We start from the raw sequence: 22,329 nt of genomic DNA on the forward strand, positions 1-22,329 counted from the left end.
TTCTTCAGGGGGTGTTTCAAATATATGAATCACTTACTTATCAAGATATGCTTACTTATTTTTCTTTAGATTTTTCAAAAAAATAACAAAAAAATAACAAAAAAAATAAAAAAAGGGGCACAGGGATTGCTTTCATTCAAAAGCTTAAGGGGGAGTTTTAAAGCTAATCAACATGAATCACTTATTGAATATATCCTTGTTCATGTATGCACTTAAACTTGATAAATTCTTCTTTTTGTCGATAACAAAATGGGGAGAATTTTGGAAATTGATTACCTATTCATGTTCCATATGCACGATCTGCCTTCACTTGTTATTTTTCATTTGTGCATATGTTGAGGGGGAGTTCTTGCATTCACTTGCCTATCATGTCACTCCACACACACACACACACACACACCTCATAATCAATTTTGTTTGTCGTCATAAAAAAAGGGGGAGATTGTAAGCCCAAGGGTCTATCCTCCTACCTTGTTTTGATGTATATTTTTTGAATACTAATCAATTTGCCTTGAAGTGATGTGATTAAGATAGGTTGATCATGGAAAGAACAATCACATCACTTGATCATGCTTGAAGATGTACCACACAGGAGTCAAAGTAGCTAGAGACCACATGGGACAAACTTACTTTGTATCAATGTAGAGCTCACCTCAACACACTCGAGCAAAGGAACCACACAATGGAAGATCTATGAAGACCAAGACCAAAGAGAAGTGCAGCTATACTTAGACTTGTTGTACATCCTCTCTCTTTGGATTTCTAAGTCAAGGCAAACTTTTCAAAATATGTTTTTCAAAAAGACTAACACTCCCCGTATTAAACTCAATTGGTTAAGTGAATGTTTGTGTGGTGGACCAACATGTTGGGACCCTCATAACGTTCCAAATAATCATAAAAATAGAGTTCCAAAAGCCCAAAAGAAAATCAGCTCAAACAACTTAGAAACTGCTGAAATTAGGCTTCTCGGAACTCTTAGAATTTTCACGGAGCTCCGAGTTCGGAACTCCGAGAAATGGTCCAGGGAGTATAATTTATAATATGGACGATTTCTCGGAACTCCGAGAAATGGTCCAGGAAGTATAAATATTACACTATGTATGTTTTCACAGAATTCCGAGAGTTTTTCTTGGAACTCCGAGAAGTGTTCTCGAAACTCCGAGAATGTTGCGACAGCAAAAAAAAAATAGCCGTTGTGTTTCAAACGAAAAATTATTTTTTTGGGGTGTTTTAACAACCTCCACCCCCAAACGGTACTATATTCATATGGGCTTATAAATACACATTCAAGAGTTTCTTTTATCTCTCTTGAATGATTGGAAAAACCATCTTAAGCATTTAAAACACTTCCAACCCATTTTGGCTTAAGCTCTTGTTTTCTCTTCCAAACTTGCCTTGCACTTGTAATCTTTTGAGTTTGGATTTAGGCTTTCAACTTGTTATCTTGGAGAGCATTCAAGGGGACTTCATTGTGCATCAAGCCTTAGAAGAAGGCATAGCAATCTTCTTTCTTCCTTGTAAAGGTGGCTAGGGCATCCTATTTTTAATACCCTAGGGAAAAGCGCTTAGAACTCGGCGAAGAATGAGAGTTGGTGTAAAGGTGGCAAGGGCATCCTCATTTAATACCCTTAGGATTGTAATCGCCTCGGAGCCGGGCATCGTGGAAGTTTCAAATAGTGGAAATCCTTGAGGACAATCTAAAGAAGAGTGGAGTAGGGTTTTACCAGAACCACTATACATCGGTGTGTTTGTTTCTCCTTCTTGAAGTTTCATTTTTATGTTTTGGTTGAATTTCTAGTTTTCATTTTTGATATTATTGAAAGAAACAAAAAACTAAGCAAAGCAAAGAGAATTTGAATTAGGTTTAATATTTGATTTTAAAATGGGATAAATTTTTGTGAAAACCAATTCACCCCCTCTTGGTTCCCTAGACCTATATTCCAGATTCCTTAATTGAGATATATGTCAAATTTCACAATTTGGAATGGGATAACGAAGATCAAGCATCGGTGTATTCTAGAAGTTTCTATCTTGAGTAAAATATTAAAGCAAAGGAAAGTGTTATATTTGGCTTTAATCTATATTAAGTATTTGCAATGTAAGTTTTTATTTTTTGAAAGTTAATTTTAAAATTTTTTAATGTATATTCACTGCAAACACTCTCGAGACACAACTCGTCCACTAGGGTAACCTAGGGGTTTAAAGGCTTGTTGCACGTGCCAAGTGCAATCGTGATTCCTACGAAAGTGAGTTAGGTAGTTTTTATTTTTGTTTGTTTTCTTTTTATTTGCTCGAGGACTACCAAAGCTTAAATATGGGGGAATCTGATGAGCACATTTATGTGTGAATTGTAGGTAGGAAAAGCTTGCATATTTTATGTTTAGAACGATACTACTAAGGTATTTTGTGTGTTTTTGGTTTTCAAGGTTATTCTTTAGTTTCCATGAAAAATGAAGCTAAGAAGGTTAAAGATTAAAGAATTTTCCATCATTTGGAGGTATAAGATCATCCTATGGCCCACCAGTCGGTTGGCTTGGATAAGCTTTGGGAAATAATTTGTGGGGTGCAACTAATTTGCATTTTGGCCCATCGTTTGAATGGTTTAGATCAACCCCCAAAAATGGTTCAATGGGTGGGACCATTGGTAAAGTCGAAATTCACAGATCAGGCCATTAATTTAACGGTTCGGATCATATAATTGGAATGGTTTAGGGGTGCAATTAATTTACATGATGGACTGTCAAATGGATGGCTCGGATCGTTCATTGGAAATGACATAAGAGGGGAGGCAAATATAATTGTTTGTGTTTATTACATGGAGGGATAGATTAGCCATTTGCAAATAATGGTGGCATGGTTGTAATTTATTCAAAGGGTAGGGAGAACTTGGTCATCTCACAATGCAAGCAAGAGAAAAAATAGGAAAAAACTCCAACAAATTTTTCTCTCTTACTTTTTATCTCCCCCAACGATTTAGCTATCCTTCTTTATCTTGGTAGCAAAAATCGAGAATATCAAATGGACGGTTGGATCAACCCAAGATTGTGGAACACACACCCTCTCTCTCTTCTCTCTTATTTTCTCCCTCACTCCCAAACATCACTCTCTCTCTCTGTCTCTTAGCCGACCCTACTCTTTCTCTCTCTCTATTCCCCTAATTCCTCTCCCTCACCCTCCATCGATTTAGCCACTTCCCTATTTTGTCTCACCCTCCCTATTTCGTTGGGCTATTTCCCTACTTCCTCTCTTCTCCACTGAAATAGCTATATTCTCTCAAAGGGAGTTTCCTCAAATTCTCTATTTCTAAATGTAGTGCCTGTCTTATGCACGTTTTAAGGAAGCAAAAGTAGTGATCTATATTTTTGAAAATTGTGGAACTCTTTCCATTTCTAAAACTAAGCTTTCGGCAACTCAAGGATTTCGATTATTTTTTCTAGCTATGTCTAAGGAAAATATAGAAATCTCCTTCTATTGTTCACTTTTAGCAAGATTGATTTCCTTCTTTTTGAGCCCACTCATCATCACTATGGGAAAGTTGAATGACCTGCTATATTAGGATTTGGATTTTTTTTCTCAACTACTGGAAGGTATCTTTTTCCAAAAGAAAAAAAAAATTCGTGCCATATTTTGAAAGAGCGGATATTTGGGGAAAGTTTTTCTCTCTTTTCTATTTTTTATAGAAAACCGAATGTTTAAGGAAAAATACAATAACAGAAAAAAAGAAGAGAAACAAGGTGGGTCGATTTTGTTAGAAGAGGAAAGTGAGATCTTTTTTGGACTCTTGATTTGATTTTTTGGGAGGATCTCTCTTTACATGTAATTGGATATTTGCTAAATTAAAAAAAAAAAGAAGAGAAGAAGAGAAGAAGCATCCCATCTTACCCTCGAATTGGATCTCAAAAATTGATCACAACCCTTGCTTCCCTAGGCTTAAACTAGGCAATTCTCTCAACCCAACTCTATAAATGCTCTCTCTCTCTCTCTCTTAGAATTTTCGCTCAACTCTTTGTCTCCGTCACAAATTTTCGTTGAACTGTTTTTCCCTCCTTTTTTTGTGCAAAATTCTCTGTTGCTCTCTTTACAATTTTATCATTTCTTATACTAGTTTTTCTTACATCTCATCTCATCATACCCGCTCTTATCATCCATCAAGACGCTCGATCCAACCGTCAAAGATTCAATCCAAGGCGACATCAAGGCTTTAAAGAGGCGGATTCAACCATTGAAGGAGGAGAAAAAGAATATGTTTTTCTTATTTTGCTCTTTGTTTCAATTCCAATTCGATTTACTCTTATTATAATTCCAATTAAAGAAGAGTAACTTTTGTTTGTCTTTTTCTTTTTCACGTTCTTAATGGAAATTCTACACTTTATTTTCTCTATTTCTTTCCCTTTCTCCATGAATAACTAAACCCAATATACTTATGGTTTAGATGAAGCCATGGGGAAGGAGAAAGATTATTATTTAAATTCAATGGTATGAAATAACATCATATATAGGGCTTTATAATATTGGATTCCCAATTATTCATGCCATTGGATTTCATCCTTTCGTATGAATAATTGTTGATGAAAAATTATAAATTCTTATATATTCTTTAATATTGGAGTGTGTGTTTGATAACTTACTCATGGGTAGTGAAAAATTGGTTTGATTAATTATCCAATCCAAGCCCATGGTGGATTCGAACCCTAAGTAATCTTTTAATTGAATTAAGGTTCCAATTAAATTTCTAATTACTTTTGCAATCAATTTCTAATTCACTATAGAGTAGTTTTTAAATCATATTTTCTAATCAATTTAGGCTTTTAGATTGTGGTTTTCTAATTAGGTTAGATTTAATTAATAGAAATCCTTTGGATATTGGTTCACCTTGCCTAAATATAAGGATTGAGTTTTTAATCGTTTCTTCATTGTTTTTGATCCGTATCTATTTAGTTTATAAATTTAAATGTATTGTTGGATCCGAGGTTGTAGTCCACAAAAATCCTGAGTATATTCTAGGCAACAATATATCATAAGTTTATTTTCCAATTAATATAAGGGTAGAAATCACAATAAGCTCTTCCCTGAGTTCGACCAGTATTTACACGCGATCCGTGCAATTGCGATTACTTATAATATCACAACAAGATTCCAAGAGAATCATAGTTAGAAATACAAAAAAAGAGAGACTCGCTGACAGAGAAATATGACCCCTCAGGTCAAAGGACATGTAAAGGGTCTTGTCTACTAGAATAGCTTAATTGCCTCCTGTCCACCAGCCATTCTAATGTGATCCTGCTTAGTACACAATCTCATTGTCGTACCCATTCTATCTTGCGTAGGGTCCACTACCCAAGTGATTGTGATAAGTCACTCCACATCTCGTGCATATAGGCAAGATAAATGCTAGTTGTGTACATGAAGAGGTGTCCAATCTCAACCTCAACTAAGAACTACTAAGGTCTGAAAGAACCAGAATCCCATATCTCCTTGCTCCCTAGGATCTGTGAATCCATGAGCATGGGTTTCCTACTTTCCTACCTAAGGACAAATACGTGTCAATAATGACTAATATATCACACATATTTAACTTTTAATACCCATAATTTGTCATGCAAAGAAACTTTTATCGATTAACATGCGAACTATACTAGGTTTTAGGGCACCAACTCTAACAGTCTCCCACTTTCCCTCAAAGCCAGTTATGCATATATTTCATACCCATCCCCTCAACATGCCTGTCAAGCACCTTTTTTTCTAAGAGGCTTGATAAAAGGGTCCGCCAAGTTATCCGTTGAAGCAACCTTTTCAATAGCCACATCCCTTCTATCAATGATTTTCCATTTCACATGATACTTTCAAAGTACATGCTTGGACTTCTGATGAGACGTTGGTTCCTTTGCTTGAGGAATCGCTCCGTTGTTATCACAATAGAGCGTAATGGGTCTCTCAACCGAGGGTATGACTCGAAGGTCGTCCAAAAACTTTTGTAGCCATACTGCCTCCTTTGGTGCTTCACTCGCAGTGGTGTACTCAGCCTCAGTCATGGAATATGTTGTAGTGTCTTGCTTGCAACTTCTCCATGACACTGCCTCATTCGCTAAGGTGAACATAAAACCCGATGATGATTTCATATCATCAACGTTGGACTGAAAGTCTGCGTCGGTAAAACCAGGAATGAGCAACTCGTCTGCACCGTAAACTAAACAATAATACTTGAAAATATGTTTAACTGCCGTCCAATGCTCTAGACCGGGATTCGACTAATATTTGCTAACCACACTTATAGAGTGATAGATATCTAGACTTGTAGATAACATAGCATACATAAGACTTCATGTAGACACCCCATTTTGACCGAACCCTAAATCCTGAAATCGAATAAAAGTCCCGAAGTAATCCTACAATTGAAGAAGAATCGAGCCCCGAGTGCGACAGAAACCCGAAAAATAGTCATTTCTAGATCATTCTGAAAGTCTCATTGAAGCCCAAATAATCTCTAAACTCTCATTAGGTACCATTGTTTAGTTGCCCCAATCTTTTCCCTTCATTTTTGAAAGAAAATTGAAAAATTACAAAAGTATCCTTCAGTTTTGGTATTAGCACCTCTCTAGACAAACCTCCAAAGTGCAGATGATGCTGACTCGACCTCGCTTTGATACTTTCACTAACTTACCTTGTCTTTTGGTGTTTAAACCGCAATCAAATTTTTATTACATTTTCAAGTTAAAATCGGACAAAAGACAAGCTAAGTTTGTGCTCTTATCAAAGCATGGACGTGTTGATATCAATTGCAAATCAATTAAGTAGAAAAGTCAAGGACAGTTAGTGAAATAATCAAAGCATGGATAATCAAATATCATTTTGGCGTAAGGGGCGTGAATCAACTGAATGAACAATGCCCATCAAATATAAAAGGTTAAATATATTTCTATATTTTCGTCACTTGGCTTCTTTGTCCAGACCACCTTCCCTTTGCAAATTTGCAAAAATCTCCTAAATGGGGGCTGTTTATAGAAAGAAAAAGGGGTCAAGTACATCATTTTTATTTACTTGGGTTTGTCTTACCTGAGACACCCCATGGGGGTTGTCCAGATGAGGATGGAGGTTGCAAATAATTTTTTTTTTTACAAAATGGGTTGTACAAAGGAAGAGGGGAGTGGCCTATCAAACTAAGGGTGTGCCAATATCAGTCCCCATGTACAAATGATTAAAGGAGGAGAAGACAAACACAAGGTGGAAATATCAAAGTAAGGGGGTGCTGAAATGAGCATTCCCCCCTTTTCATATGAGCATAAACGATGAGGGTTTGATGGGGGGGTCTTCATTTGCTAAAAAAACACAGAGAGAGGAGAATAAAAGGAGGAGGGTTCGTTGCCCCATTGTCTTGATCTCCACCGTCACCGGCCCCATCACCTCCACCATCTACCGAAGCCTCTCCATTATCTTCTCCATCTCACCTCCATTGATTCCGGCAATCTTGCCAGAATCCGACCATTCGCAACCACCATCACCATGACCACCACCTCTACAACCATATCAAGCCCATCTCCTCCCTCAAAACCCCATTTCCTCCACCATTACTACCTCCATTGTTTTTACCATTATCAATTTCACCCGAAACCCTAGCTCCAGCCAAGCTCCACCTTCTCCGACCACCTCGTTGCCACTGGCCGAACCATCATTTATTCTCCTCCGACCACCACCTCCATTAATTCCAAGCGGACTAACACCAAACCTCCATTTCTGTTGAAACCCACTTCAAAACCCATTTCTCCACCTCTCATTTCTCCCATCAGCACTACCAAAACCCACCTCCATTACCTCCATTCATTACCTCCATTGCCATTAGATATGTATTTCCACCTCTTAGATTACCCGTCATAACTGGATCAGTACCCATCATCTTCCCAAACCTACTACCATCAATTTCACAAGAATCAGCCACCATAAATTCTTCTTTTGTTCGAATTTTAATTCGTCCCATGGTTTGTGAACCAAAAAGAATATTTGGGTTAGGTGAGCTTGAGCTTTGCAATTAGGGTTTGAAACATCTGGTTCTAAGAAGAAAAGAAGAAGAAGGATCTATTTGCATCTGTCATCTCTGGCCATCATTTCCCACTGGCATCAGCAACCCCTTCTCTAACCTTTAGTTATTTTAATTCATCACCATCCTTCATCAATTCCGGCCTCCAATCTGCTATCGCTGTCGCAATTCTATTGAAGGTCGACACAAAGGAGGTCTTGCCATCACCTTGATTCAAAGTTAAGGTAATCTTTCTTTCCCCTCCTTCAATTTGTGATTAGCATATAAATCCTTTCTCTATTTCTTTGGTGAGTGATATCAGCAACCATGTTTTAGTTATAATTGTAATAGTAATGGTTAATATGTGTGGTGGTAAAAAGACAAGATGGAGAAATGCAATTGCAAAAATGTGGTTGTAGAGGAATCATTTCCATGCAATGTAGCAAAGTGTGGGACCCGATCCCGCGAGAGGGGTGGGGCGCGAGCCGCCACGCTCTCTCTTGGTCTCTCGTACCCACGCGATTGGCGTGTGCATTTTTATTATTGATTTTAATTCATCTTTTATGTGAACTTGGGATCACTAAGGCAATCCGAATTCCACACAAAAGAGACTGACAGAGTCGCCACTTAGATGTGGGATCTAGGACCCGAAATTAACCAGAAATCTAGACTCGTTACCTGGTTACAAGAATGGAAGGTATGGGGAGTTATCCACCACATGCACCATTCCTGCCCGATAATCGGTCTTCAATTCCAAAAGTTAACTCTTTTAAATTTATTTTAAATGGCTCATTCAACTCTTTGTTAATGTGCGAACTATGTGACATGCATCCTATGATCTAATTTCAATGTAGATCCTAAATGTGTATCTTGATTTTTTAATTTGTTTGAATTCAATCTAAGTGAAAGTTCTCCTAAAATTCTAATTTCATGGAAAAATCCTAAGTGATTTAATTAAGCATTTACAAGAAAATTAATATAAAAAACCCCACAATTTGTTGTGGAGCCGACTCGCGGTTGGTATGCCATCAGACATCCAAGCTGCCTACGTACCCAAGCCTCACTGGGATCAGAGTCGACGTAGTTCGGTGCACCTAAGCTAAGCTACTTATGCCTAACTCAACTAAGACACCGATCTAGACGGGATCGACTATTTCAACAGTTTTAAGAGAAGTTATTTAATTCAAGTTGAGGATTTTATTATCCTAGGATTTCATCTAAGATGCTATATGATCCTATCTAAATGCAAGTTGTTCCTTAGACTAATGCAGGTTAGCTTACATCCTAGTTTACTAGTTTTGTCCTAGGGAAAGATTGGGTGACTAGTGGAACTAAAACCTAAGACTGGACTCCTAACTCTAGGACTCCCTAAAACCTAAGATGAGGCTGGACTCCTAACTCTAGGACTCCCTAAAACCTAGGACACGACATGACACCAGTGCTCCTAAATTGGGCTCTAATGGTTCTTATGATGGAAACCGTAATCCAATGGTTCCAAAAGACCCGAGACACATCGACTCAAGTTCTTGAGGTTAATTAATTTCAGATTTCAAGGATTTTCTGTTTCTGGACATTTAAGGATTACCAATAGCTCTAGGGTTCACCAATTTCGGCCTAGAATAACATCCAAGGAAGGGAATCGTGCGCTCTTTCCTTGTGCAATTTAATACTTAGGTTATAGCATCTTATTGCCTGGCATATCTCAGGATTTCCGTGGACAGTAATCTCGGAGCCAACAACATGCTATAGCTTAAATATTCAAATTGTCAAAGATTGGTTGCAATTGGGATACGATTATGGATGCACTGGCCATTTTTCCAGGGAAATCTAAAGATCCTAAGATTTCTGTTTCAATGGATTAAGGAATTAATATGTGACAGAATTTTAAGGTTCTTTAGAAACTTTGTGATGATTTTTAATTAATTTCGGATTTTCAATGAATTTTATCAGTCTTATACCATAAGAGTGATTTTACAAGTGAAATTATTACAAACGAATTCGAAATGAATTGAAACTTCAGTAGCAACAAGATATGATGGGATGTAGCTTTTTGAAAGAGTTTTGCAGATTTTTACATTAAGCTCATATTTAATTTTGATTTAACAATAATAAGACCAGATTGCAAAAATAACACAGAAACTACTAGAAATAGAAATTTAAATTCATTGAAATTTCTACAGTAGAAAGATATAAGTAAACATAGCATGCTGTGAGATTTTCATGAATTTTAAAGACTATTTACTACTAGTTTCGGATTTTTCAATTTTAAGACCAGATTATGAACTTACACTACAACCAATAGGAAACAAGATCCAAATCAATTAAAAATTTTACAGAGATGGAGAATGAGAAAGATGGAGAGTGAGAGAGAATTGAGAGATCGAGAGTGGGAGAGGCAGAGAGATGGTGAGTGAACGCGAGAGAGACAGAGAGGGAATGAGAGAAGCAAAGAATGTGAGACAGAGAGTGGAGTGAGAGTGAAATGAGATTGAGAGAGATAAAGAGAGAACAAGAATGAGAGAGATAGAGAGAGAATGAGAACAAGATATGTAGAGAATAAGAGTAAAAACGATACTCTGTTTTTGTTTTTGTTTTTGGTGGGCTAAAGAGAGTGAGAGAGATGGAGAGGTGGGTATATAGAGAGGGAAAAACAGAGGGAGATGAAGGGATCAAGAGAAAAACAGAGTGAGGGAGGGGGAGAGAACCGGCACTCTGTTTTTGCTCTCTCTTCTCTTTTTCTTTTTTTTTTTTACTTTAAGAGAAACATCCAGAGGGAATGGGAGTGACACAGAGATGGTGATGGATATACGGAAAAACGGAGGGTGAGGCGATGAGGAATACGTAGAGCTGGGGAGGGCTTGAGGGAGATACCGTGTGGGGAAGATCAAGAAGAAACCGAGAGAGTGATGGGGGGAGGAGAAAAGAAAAGAAAAAAACGAGACAGAGGTGGGAGAGAGAAAACAGAGAGCTCGAGAGAGTGGTTCTTCCTACAGCCCAATCCACCGGAGCTTTCTGTGTTTTTTTTTTCTTTTTCACCGGGCTCTTGCTGTTGGGTAGAAGATATAGGGGAGATGGATGTGGGCTATGGGGAGTGTGAGAGTGAGAGAGAGCAGAGAGAGAACCGCGGAGAGTGGTGAGATATGGCTGCTGTTTGGGATCGGTCTCGAGGTGAGGGAGATGAGAGGGATAAAGAAAACAGAGAGGGCTTCAGCTCGAGAGAGAGCCGTCTTTTTCCCAATCTCCCCACTCACCAGAGCTTGCTGTCTATCCTCCTCCTCCTCTCTCTTCCTTTTTTTTATCTCTACTCCTTTCCTTCCTATATCCTCGAGAGAATCCCTAATCCACCTCTTTCTATTTTCCCAACCTTTCCTTCCTTACCTATATCCCTTGGTTAGAATGTTACCCACTAAAAAAAAAATGCCGAGATTCTATACTTAGAAAGACTAAATTCTCACGTAGCAATTCCCATAGAATATCACCAATATTTATAGAATTCGAATAACATAAAATAAAAGGGATTTTGAATTGGTCTACCTGGGACCCACGAGAGGCAATTAAATTAAGCTAGCTTGATCCCTTTCCCATGTGTCCGAATATCCTTCTTATAGAAATAAGGCTGCCAAATTTTTTATTCTGAAATTAGGATGATGTGTCCTCCTAAATCAATTCAATGGGCTGATTCGAGCCGTTCAAATATCTGGCTATCAAGTGCGAACTAATCATACTCCCCTAATCAATCCTATGGGCTGATTCAAGCCATCCAATTGATTAACCATGCCCTCTAGATCTTCTTCATTAGATGATCCAAACCGTCCATTTGATTTGGCCGCAACATAAATGAGTTGCACCCTTGAAATTATCTCCATAAGATGATCTGAACTACCTAATTGATGGGTCACAACATGGATGGTCATACCCCACAAATCAACCATTGGATGAGCCAATCCGCCCAATTAGTGGGCCGCAATACCAATGGGTTGGGCCCTCAAATCATTTTTCATGGGATGATCTGGGCCAATAATTTATAAAGTTATGCCTCAAAGTTATTTCCGAGAGTTATCCGAACAATTCAACTTGATGATCGCAACAAAAATTGGTTGTTAAAATGACTTCTCTGAGATCTTGACCGCTCCCTTGATGGACATCTTTATGCATTAGATCAAAGTAGGTTCAAAACTCATTTTGCATTAAAACAATATGTGGGCCCCCTGTTTGATCCAAACCTAAACAAATGCTCAATGCGGGCCCACCGAATGGGTCCAAATTATCCTTTGCTTTAATTCTTGCGAAAAACCTTTCTCAACACTTAGCGGGAAAAAAAATGCGAAACATGGCGGAAATGATTGAAAAGATCGAGAAAGCATAAGAGACTGAAATGGGAATGGAAAACACCGAAGAACCGATAGAAAAATATTAACTTCTTTGTTGACTAAGGCGGAGCAAAATGGGGTGTCTACACAAAGGACTGATGTTGGTACTACTACATTTTAAAAATAGCTCTATTCTGTGACATTTTACTCATACAATTGTCTGGATCGCAATGTGTTCATGTTGAGGGTTCCTATCCCCTGCTTTAGACATTATCAGTTCCATTTGAAGAGGTTGTATTTAATCATTATTTGAGGTGACAGAACCCAAGACATGGAAGCCCTTTAGATCTAAGTCCACTCAATGAAGTCAAATATCATTTGATCAACCTGATCCTCAAACAACTTGTGAAGTCTGTTCTTAGCTTTGCCAAATCCTTTGGCTAATTGGGTTCTTGAAATGTAATAGAGATTTTCACTTGTTTAATCCATGGTTATTTGGGTCAGTTCTGGTTATTACTGGGAATCAATTCTTGGACAACTTATTTTTACACTTATTAATGAAGTCAAATATTCATGTTTGACACAACTTCTTTTCTTGCAATTGAAACTAGTACAAGTTGAATCTATATCCATGACTTAATTTGGAAAATCAGTGTTGGTTGTAGGATATCTCTCTAAGTATTGGGATCCTTGTTGTTTCATGTTTGGTGGAAGGCATATACTTATCTCATTAAGAATGGAGTAGGTGTAATCTTTGTCCAGTGAAAGGTCAACTAATTCTGAGGATTGGCTTTTAGTATGAGGTCCACCATTAGTTTGTCAAAATATCGAATTGCCTCCATGCCTTTTCTTAGTTTCCTAAATAGCTTCATTGTGTTGGCCAAGATTTGGAGACACTAGTAGTGAAATGCCAATGTATTTGAAGTTCTTTTATACTTCGATGAGATTCACATCCCAAAGCTTCCTCCAATTTTCCATGTTATTAACTGTTGTTCTCCAGTTACTTACCAAAAGAGTCCAACTCAATAGAACATAAGCAAGAGTACTCAATTACATGATTTGGCTACTTGGAGCGTGAAAGATTGGACCACGCTGTGTCATAAATGCTATCATTGTTTCCTCTTGTTGTCAAGATCTTCATTGGAGTCTTGCGTAGTCATCAATGTTTTGACATTGTCATCAGTTTCAGTAAATTTCCTCTTAGGTTATGGCGATGATGGAATGTTTCTTGAGCCACCCCTTTGTCCTTCTTGTCTCTTTTCTTATGTTCATCTCTCATGGGGCATAGGGGTTTCCTCTTCTGTGTGATCAATGTTTCTTGCAGGGCTTAGGGGTTCTTTCCTCTCCGAGATTATCATTTTTCATAGGGTTTGGACTTGCCTTTCTTCTCTTTCGGATTTACTCTTCATGTTCCTTGGGATCCTCTTTGAGCTTCAGGATTCCATTGATTATGGGAACACTTTGTTGGGTTTAGGCTATGACAGACGGCGACCTCCTGAGCCAGAACCCTTATTCAATCAAAAGGGATAAACAAAAACACATAAAATCAAATAACAAAAAATCCAAAAACAATAAAAAAACTTAAAAAAAAAAACACTAAAACCATTTTTTGAAAAAGTTGTTTCCGAACTACGTTGGCTTGATCCTCTTCCACGAGGTACGTAGGCAGCTTGGGTCTTCCCAAGTCCAGTTAAGCCTTTTCAATAAACTTTTTAAACAAAAATAATTCAAATCCTTTCAAGTCTTTCAAATTTTCTCAAAGAAAAAAAAATTATTTTCAGCTTGTTTTCAAAGTTAATAAGATGGTTTTCAAAAATCTAGGAAAAAAACAGTTTTCAACCAATAACAAGGAAGAAAAGGATGTTGTCGACGACACTATGAAGTAAACTCTCTTCTAAGAGTTGATTTCATTGGACACGGCTGTAGGTAAAGACGATTGCCCTCTCGAGCCTATAAGCCCATTTTCTTCCGCAAACCCTTTTTATTGATTCTTTGATTCTTTACTTGTGTGTTGACGTGTTTAGCATAGTTTTTGCATTAATCACATGCTTGCTCATGTTTTATTACAGTGTTATCTGTTTCCTTATTGCATTGATCACATATTTAGATGTAGTACTATTTACTTTATTTTTTTGATCATATGCCTATTCACATGCTTAGCTGTAGCATTTATTTGCTTATCTTATTTGGATTACTTATTTATTCACATGCGTAGCTGTAGCATTACTTGTTTAGTCTCTTCTTTGATTATTTGATTAGCTGTAGCTTTTTACTGTTTACTTGTTCATTATATCTTGGTTATCAATTTAGCTATAGCTCTTTACTGCTTATCTGCTTATTATCTTTTATTTATTTGCTTAGTTGTAGCTTGTTATTCCCATCACATGATTTTTATCCAACATTCTTCGAAAGTAATAAAAATGGCATAAGAGACCGAGTGCGCTCGGGCGAGTGGGGTGCTTAACCACCTTCCCCACTCGTAACCAGGCACGGACATGTTCATCTCTGGATTTATCCATTGCATAGAGTATATTAATCGTTCTAGGGCCTTATTCTGGTGACTCTTCTTCATTTTAGGTACGTCTTGGTTCTGGGCTCTGTCCCCGAATCAAGAGGTATCTCATATATCGCCACTCATGCTGTGAGGGCACCATTTCGAGAGTTCCTTGGTAGAGCTCTCCTTCAAATGTAGAGATCAAAAGGATGAGAGGGGATTCATTCCTCAACATTCTCGAGATCGCGGGTCCACAGGCTGGCGACTCTGCTGGGATTTTGATTGGGGTGAGAGTAGATGCTAGATCCTGCTAGGGAACTAGCTCCTTTTTTTCGCGAATTGAAGAATGGACTCGACTGGTAAAACGTATAAACAAACATAGCATACATAACATGAAGGTTGTTATGAAGAGATTGTATTTAATGTTTGAGATCTGAAAGATGGAAATTCCACAGCCGAAGCGTAGGGAATGTTCTTCATAACCCACTTATCCTCAGGTGTCTTGGGAAACATCTTCTTGGATAGCCTGATTCCATGCCTGAAAAGAACTAATCCTTTCTTAGAATCTGCCATGTTATACCATGCAATATATTATCTATGTAAGTTTCTTGTGATAGCCTAAGCTTCCTATTCTTCCTATCCCTAAACAATTTAAGTCCTAAAATGTATGAAGCTTCTCCCAGATCTTTCGTAGCAAACGTGCTTGAAAGCCATAACTTTGCACTTGATAACATTCCTACATCATTCCCAATGAGTAGTATGTCATCCACATAAAGAACCAAGAATGTTACCACGCTCCCACTGACCTTCTTGTAAACATATGCCTCATCCACATTTTGACAAAAGCCAAACTCTTTGACTGCTTGATCAAAACGAAGGTTCTAACTACAGGAAGCTTGCTTCAATCCATAAATGAATCTTTCCAACTTGTACTTTGACTACCTTCTCAAAACCCTCCGGCTGGACCATATAACTATCTTCCTGAATGTGTCCATTCAAGAAGGTGGTTTTGATGCCCATCTGCCATATTTCGCAATCATAGTGTGCAGACATGGGTAGTAAAATCCTAATGGACTTTAGCATGGCTACTGGTGAGAAGGTTTCCTCATAGTCAACACCAGTCTTTTGACGATAACCCTTCGCCACTAGCCTAGCCTTAAAGGTCTCTACCTTTCCACCAGGGCCCTTCTTCCTCTTGAAGATCCATTTGCATCCAATAGGTTTAATACCCTCAGGTGGATCAACCAGAGTCCAGACCTTCATGGAATACATAGCGGATTTCATAGCATCCATCCATTTTCCCGCATCGATGTCTAACATCACCTCTTTGTAGTTAAGGGGATCTGTATCTTCTGTGTTCGCTTCCCCCAAGTAGACAAGTCTATCGGGTTGTCTGACCTCCCTAGTACTATGTCGGAGTGTTGGAATAGCTTTAGTGGGTACTTGGTCAACTTCCTCATATATCTCCACTAGATTTTCGGGTTGCTCTTCTTAGGCAATCCTATCATTTCCGCTCACATCTTGAATGAACTCTTCTTCTAAGAGTGCTGCATTCCAGCTTACAAAACAATTTTGTTCACTAGGGTTATAAAATATATAACCTTTCGTTTCTTTAGGATATCCAATACAGAGACACCTATTGGTTCGTGCCTCCAACTTTTCCACACCTAGATTTTTAACATGGGAAGGACAACCCTATATCCTCATATGATTCAATGGGGGTTTTCTGCCTGTCCATATCTTATATGGAGTCCTTGTTACTGATTTAGTTTATATTCTAGGGTGAATCCCCATAGAAACAGAGGTGCTTGTGCAAAGCTCATCATAGATTGAACCTTGTATAACAGTGTTAGATTTCTTCTTTCTGACACACAATTTAAATCTGGTGTTGCAGGTGGAGTCCATTGAGAAACTATTCTGTTTTCTTTTAAGTACTCTTTAAACTCATCCGAGAGCTGTTCTCCTCCCCTGTCGGAGCGAAGTGTCTTAATCTTCTTGTTTAACTGGTTTTCTACTTCACTCTGGAACTCTTTGAACTTTTGAAAGGTCTCAGACTTACGCCGCATTAGGTACAGGTAACCGTACCTTGAGTGGTCATCCGTGAAAGTCATGAAGTAAACAAATCCTCCTCTCGCAGGATGAGAAAGAGGACCACATACATCCGTATGTATCAATTCCAATACACTTTCGCTTCTTCCACTCTTGCCCTTGAAGGAAATTTTAGTCATTTTGCCTTGGAGACAAGGCTCCCAAGTTGGAAAGGATTCCACTTGGATTGAATCCAATGGACCATCTTTCAGTAACCTTGTGATCCGCTCTAGGCCAATGCGACCTAATCGAAGATGCCAAAGGTGTGTTGGAATTACTGTGTCCCGTACCCTTTTGAGGTTTGGAACATCAACACTTGGAATGTTCTCAATATTACTTATGTTCTCTTAGACATTAATTAAGTACAAGCCATGACTCATTCTACCTTCCATAATTAAGGAATTTCCCTTTTCAATAAAAATAGAACTTTTATTAAAACTAGTAGAATATCAATCTTCAAATAATTCTGAAACTGAAATTAAATTCCTCCTTATTGATGGTACATAGAGACAATCCTTTAATATTAGATAATCTCCTAAGAATGTCAAAACGTAATCTCCTACTGCTTGGACCGCAACTGTTGCTTCAGTTCCAACCTGTAGGGTGAGCTCGCCCTCAGTCAACCTTTTCATTTTTCTGAACCCCTGCAAAATATTGCAGATGTGTGAGGTCGCCCCTATGTCAACGCACCAGGAAAATACAGGACCAATCATATTGGTTTTAGCAACAAACACTTGCAACATGCCTGAGGTAGGCTTGTTGCCCTACTTGGTAGCTAGATAGCTCCTGCAGTTCCACATACAATGTCCAGTCTTTCCACAATGGAAGCAACCGTCGTTGCCCTTGGTTGACTTCTTCTTGTTCTTTACCATTAGCATGTTGTTCTTAGAGCCTTGGTCTTTTGCTCTTCCTTTTCCTTGACCTTTCGGCTTAGGTGCTGAGGGTATATAACCCTCTGCTAGGAAGGCACATTTCTTATTTTCGTCTAGAATCTTAGCTAATGGGTTAAATGTAGCCATGGTATCTACGCGCAAAGGAAAGAGGCATAATTAGCAGAAACTATCATTTTAGTTAATTTCTTGACCTATCAATCAGATCTGGGATTTTGATCTACTATGGAACCACCCATTGCACGTCCCATTCACGGGCCCCTCAACCTTTTGAATCAAGAGAAATGTATAATTTCTCCAATGGGTATTGATGGGACATAAATACGGCGCTACTCCCAAATCTCGCCACGTGTCGTCCATGCGCCAATGGAGCCTAACCATCATGATGAAAGGTGCTGATAAACGGCAAGACCATACGATTACGACACGTGTCACCTTCTCCCCGTCCAAGCCTCATCATTACAAACTATGGAAGGATTATCCAGCGAAACCACGCGCGCCGGCAAAACAGGGGAGTGGCCCAATCCTGCAAAGGAAGGTTTTCTCTCCATAATGATGAAAAGGTCCGCACGCCACCCCTTAAAAGGGGAAGAAGGGAAGAAGAAGGGGATCTTTTTGAAGCTCCCTCAAGACAACCGGAAAAGAAAGGATGAGGAAAGGTAACAACAGAGGAGGTTGGGAGCTGAATCCCACTCTCCCTATTAGTCCCCTCTGACCCATCCATCCACCAAGAAAAGAACCTGTGCCTTGGCCTTGGTAAACCCGACCAAACCCTCGCCTCTTCTCGCTGTTCTTTATATTGATTGGCCATGAATCTGACTTGGGTGTCGAAGTGGTCGTCCATGACCCACCCCGGACCCCCCTGACCCCTTTGTTTGTGATTTCAGACCCCGCGGAGGCTCTCTACCCACCGCACGATCGCGAACCCGGATTCCGACGCCATTATATTGGCGCCATCCGTGGGACTCGTCGAGTATTGAACGCCTTACAACGATGAGAAACCACACCCAACAGCAAGAAACAAGGGTAATGACCAGGAGCCAGGGTCAACACGCACAAACCCACGCCTCAAGTTCCCGGGAGCCAAACTCGCCGCTTTTGGGCCGACACCAGCCCGCCTCTAGCACACTGCAAATGGTCCCCACCATGGAAATGTTTAACGACTCCGCCAAGAGCTACTCCAACGTTTGCCTCCGCCGGAACCTCCAGCCCCGGGGAGGCCCCTGACAACATATGACCAGACCGAAGCCTATGACGAAGGTGACGAGGAACAGCCGGGGGAGTGTCATCCCCTGCGAAGGCGAGTACCGGCCCGCCGGACGCCCTCCCCATCGGCAAATAGCCCTTTGCCTCCCACAGCCAGGGGGCACCAGCGAAACGACGGAAAGCAAGCTACACTCAGCCACGCTCCCCCTATCCGGACGGCTTACTTCCAGGAACCATCCCCAACCCGGACAGAGGAGGTAGCAACCTCAGCGCAGCCCCCCAGACTGGACCCGCTAGCCGACCTGCAGAGGCAAATCCGAGAAGTAAAATTGGAAATGAAAAATCCTTACGCCCACGCCATCCTCGACGAATGGGAGAGGGAAACGGCATCCCCGTTCACCTCGGAAGTCTTAAAGACCCCAGTGGAAGCAGGAATAGACCTCTCCCATTTCGGTCTGTACGATGGGAGCACAGACCCTCTTGAGTTCCTTCAAACTTTCAAAAGGGTAATGCCGCTCCGGGGCGCGTCAGACAGATTTATGTGCAGAGCCTTTGCCTCTCTGTTCAGAAAAACCGCTAACGACTGGTACATGAGATTGGAGCCCGACTCCATCACATCCTTCCATGAATTCGGAAGGAAGTTCAGCGCAAGATTCGCCAACAACCGCCTCCGCCACGATTCGGCGGATGCCCTCTTGGCCCTTCGACAAGGAAAAAACGAGGCCCTAAGAGACTTCATGTTAAAATTCAATGCCGCTAGCCCAACTTTCCAACATCGACGTCCAAATAGCGGTCGCAACACTGAAGCATGCCACCACCGACTCGAATCTCAAACTGCACCTTACCCTCAAGCCACCACGGGACCTGCAGGAACTTGAATCCAAGGCTGACAAGTTCGTACGAGTGGAAGAAGCCTGTGCGCGAGAGCGGAGCCGACCCGACCCCGAGGAAAGAAAAAGCGACGATGGCCGAAGGGTCATGAGGCCACGGGCCGAGGAAAGACAAGCAAGCCGGAACCCCGTCCCCGTCTTCGAAAGGCTGTGAAGCACCCCCTTGAAGGTTCCCCTCTCCCATGTCCTGCTCGCTATCAGAGATCAGGGTCTCCTGACCCCCCCCCAAGAGAATGGCCACGGACCCGAAGAAGCGGTCCACCAGAAAGTTCTACGATTTCCACAGGGACCACGGCCACGAAACTGACCATTGTTTCCACCTCAGGCTCCAGTTAGAAAAACTGGCCGAGGAGGGGCATCTACATCAATACCTCAGGAGCCCTGTCGAAAACTCACGCGAAGCCCATCACCCGGCCGACGAACCCAGAAGCAGGCGCCTGTCACGTAGCAGGCGCCAGTCTAGTAGCCGCCGCCGATCCAGTAGCCGACGCCGATCCCCCAGCAGCTATCACTCCCGGAGCAGACACCGGTCCTGCAGCAGGCACGACACACACCGCCACCACTACCCCAAGAAAGAACAGCCCCCTGAATGCCCGCAGGCCCACGAACAGCCGCCTACCATCGTCGGAAAAATCAACATCATCGCAGGTGGACCCGCGGCGGGAGGACCAACAACAGCTGGTCGACGAGTGTACGCGGAGCGGGTGTTCTCCCTGGAAATGCCTTCCAAAAAGGCCCGGACGAATCCTCCCCATGAGGATCAGTTCATCACTTTCTCCTCCGAAGACCTCAACGGACTACAAGTTCCGCACGACGACGCACTGGTCGTCAGACTAATCGTCGCCAACTTCGACATAGGAAAAATTTTGGTTGACACGGGGAGCTCCGTCAATGTGCTGCACCTCGAAACCTTTGAAGAAATGAAACTGGGCGAGGGGAGACTAGGACCCGCCGAGTACTCCATCTACGGGTTCTCCGGGGCATCGGTGCAGGTCAAGGGCAAAATCGACTTACCCGTAACCTTTGGAACGTACCCCCTTCAAAAGACCATCTTGACCACCTTCATGGTCGTAGACATACCTTTCACCTACAGTGCCATCATAGGACGCCCCACTCTGAGAGACTTGGGAGCGGTAGTCTCCACCCCCCACCTCAAAATGAAGTTCCCCACTCAAACCGGGATAGGAGAAGTTCGGGGGCAGCAGATGATAGCACGCAAATGCTACACGGCAAGCTTGAGAGGAAGCAATGCCTCGGCTGAAAACTTTACCATCGGGAGTGAAGACCCCCGGGAACGGGCCCGTACGATCAGAGGGGAGCCCGTCGAGGAGCTAGACTCCATCCCTATAGCTGAAGATCAACCAGAGAAGCAAGTCTGGATTAGTTCCTTGCTAAAAGGCACCTAACGAGACCAAATGATCAGTTTCCTCAGAGCCAACAAAGACGTGTTCGCGTGGTCCGCTCAGGACATGCCCGGTATACCCCCGGAAATGGCCGTTCACAGGTTAAGCGTAAATCCGACCCTCAAACCTGTCCGACAAAAGAAGAGGAACTTCGCAGTAGAGCGCCAAACTCACATAAAAGCCGAAGTGGAGAAACTGCTACAAGCTGGATTTATCAGAGAGATCCGGTACCCCGAGTGGCTGTCCAGTGTGGTCATGGTCAAGAAAACCAGTGGGGGCTGGCGAGCCTGTATAGACTTTACAGACCTAAACCGAGCCTGCCCAAAAGACCCTTACCCCCTCCCGCGCATAGACCAGCTCATTCATGCCACATCCGGGCACGAGCTCCTCACCTTCCTGGATGCCTTCTCCGGTTACAATCAGGTAAAAATGCACGAACCAGACATCCTAAAAACTGCGTTCATCACCGTTCAAGGCGTCTACTGCTGTACCGTAATGCCCTTCGGGTTGAAAAACACGGGGGCCACACACTAGCGGCTCGTAAACAAGCTATTCCGAGAGCAGATCGGAAGAAACGTGGAGGTTTATGTTGATGACATGCTGGTAAAAAGCTTGGAAGCCTCCAAACACATCTCCGACCTTCAAGAAACCTTTGACACCTTGCGGCGAGCCCGGATGAAGCTGAACCCCGCAAAATACGCCTTTGGGGTGACTTCCGGGAAGTTCTTAGGGTTCATGGTTAGCCAGAGAGGTATCGAGGCCAACCCCAAAAAAATCTAGGCCATCTTGGACATGGAGCCCCCGGCAACAGCGGTAGAGGTGCAGCGGCTCGCGGGACGAATTATCGCCCTCGGCCGTTTCATACCCAAGTCGGCGGAGAAATGTCAGCCCTTCTTTAAACAGCTAAAAAACATACGAGAATTCGAATGGACCCCGGCCTGTCAAGAAGCTTTCGACGCCTTGAAGCAGTACCTCCAAACACCGCCCGTACTAGCCAAACCTGAGCGTAGGGAAGAATTATTTTTGTATCTAGCCAT

This window comes from Tasmannia lanceolata, unplaced genomic scaffold, assembly GCF_043159265.1.
Source record: "Tasmannia lanceolata isolate RefF3 unplaced genomic scaffold, GAP_Taslan_0.1 ptg000002l, whole genome shotgun sequence".
NCBI classification, from domain to species: domain Eukaryota; kingdom Viridiplantae; phylum Streptophyta; class Magnoliopsida; order Canellales; family Winteraceae; genus Tasmannia; species Tasmannia lanceolata.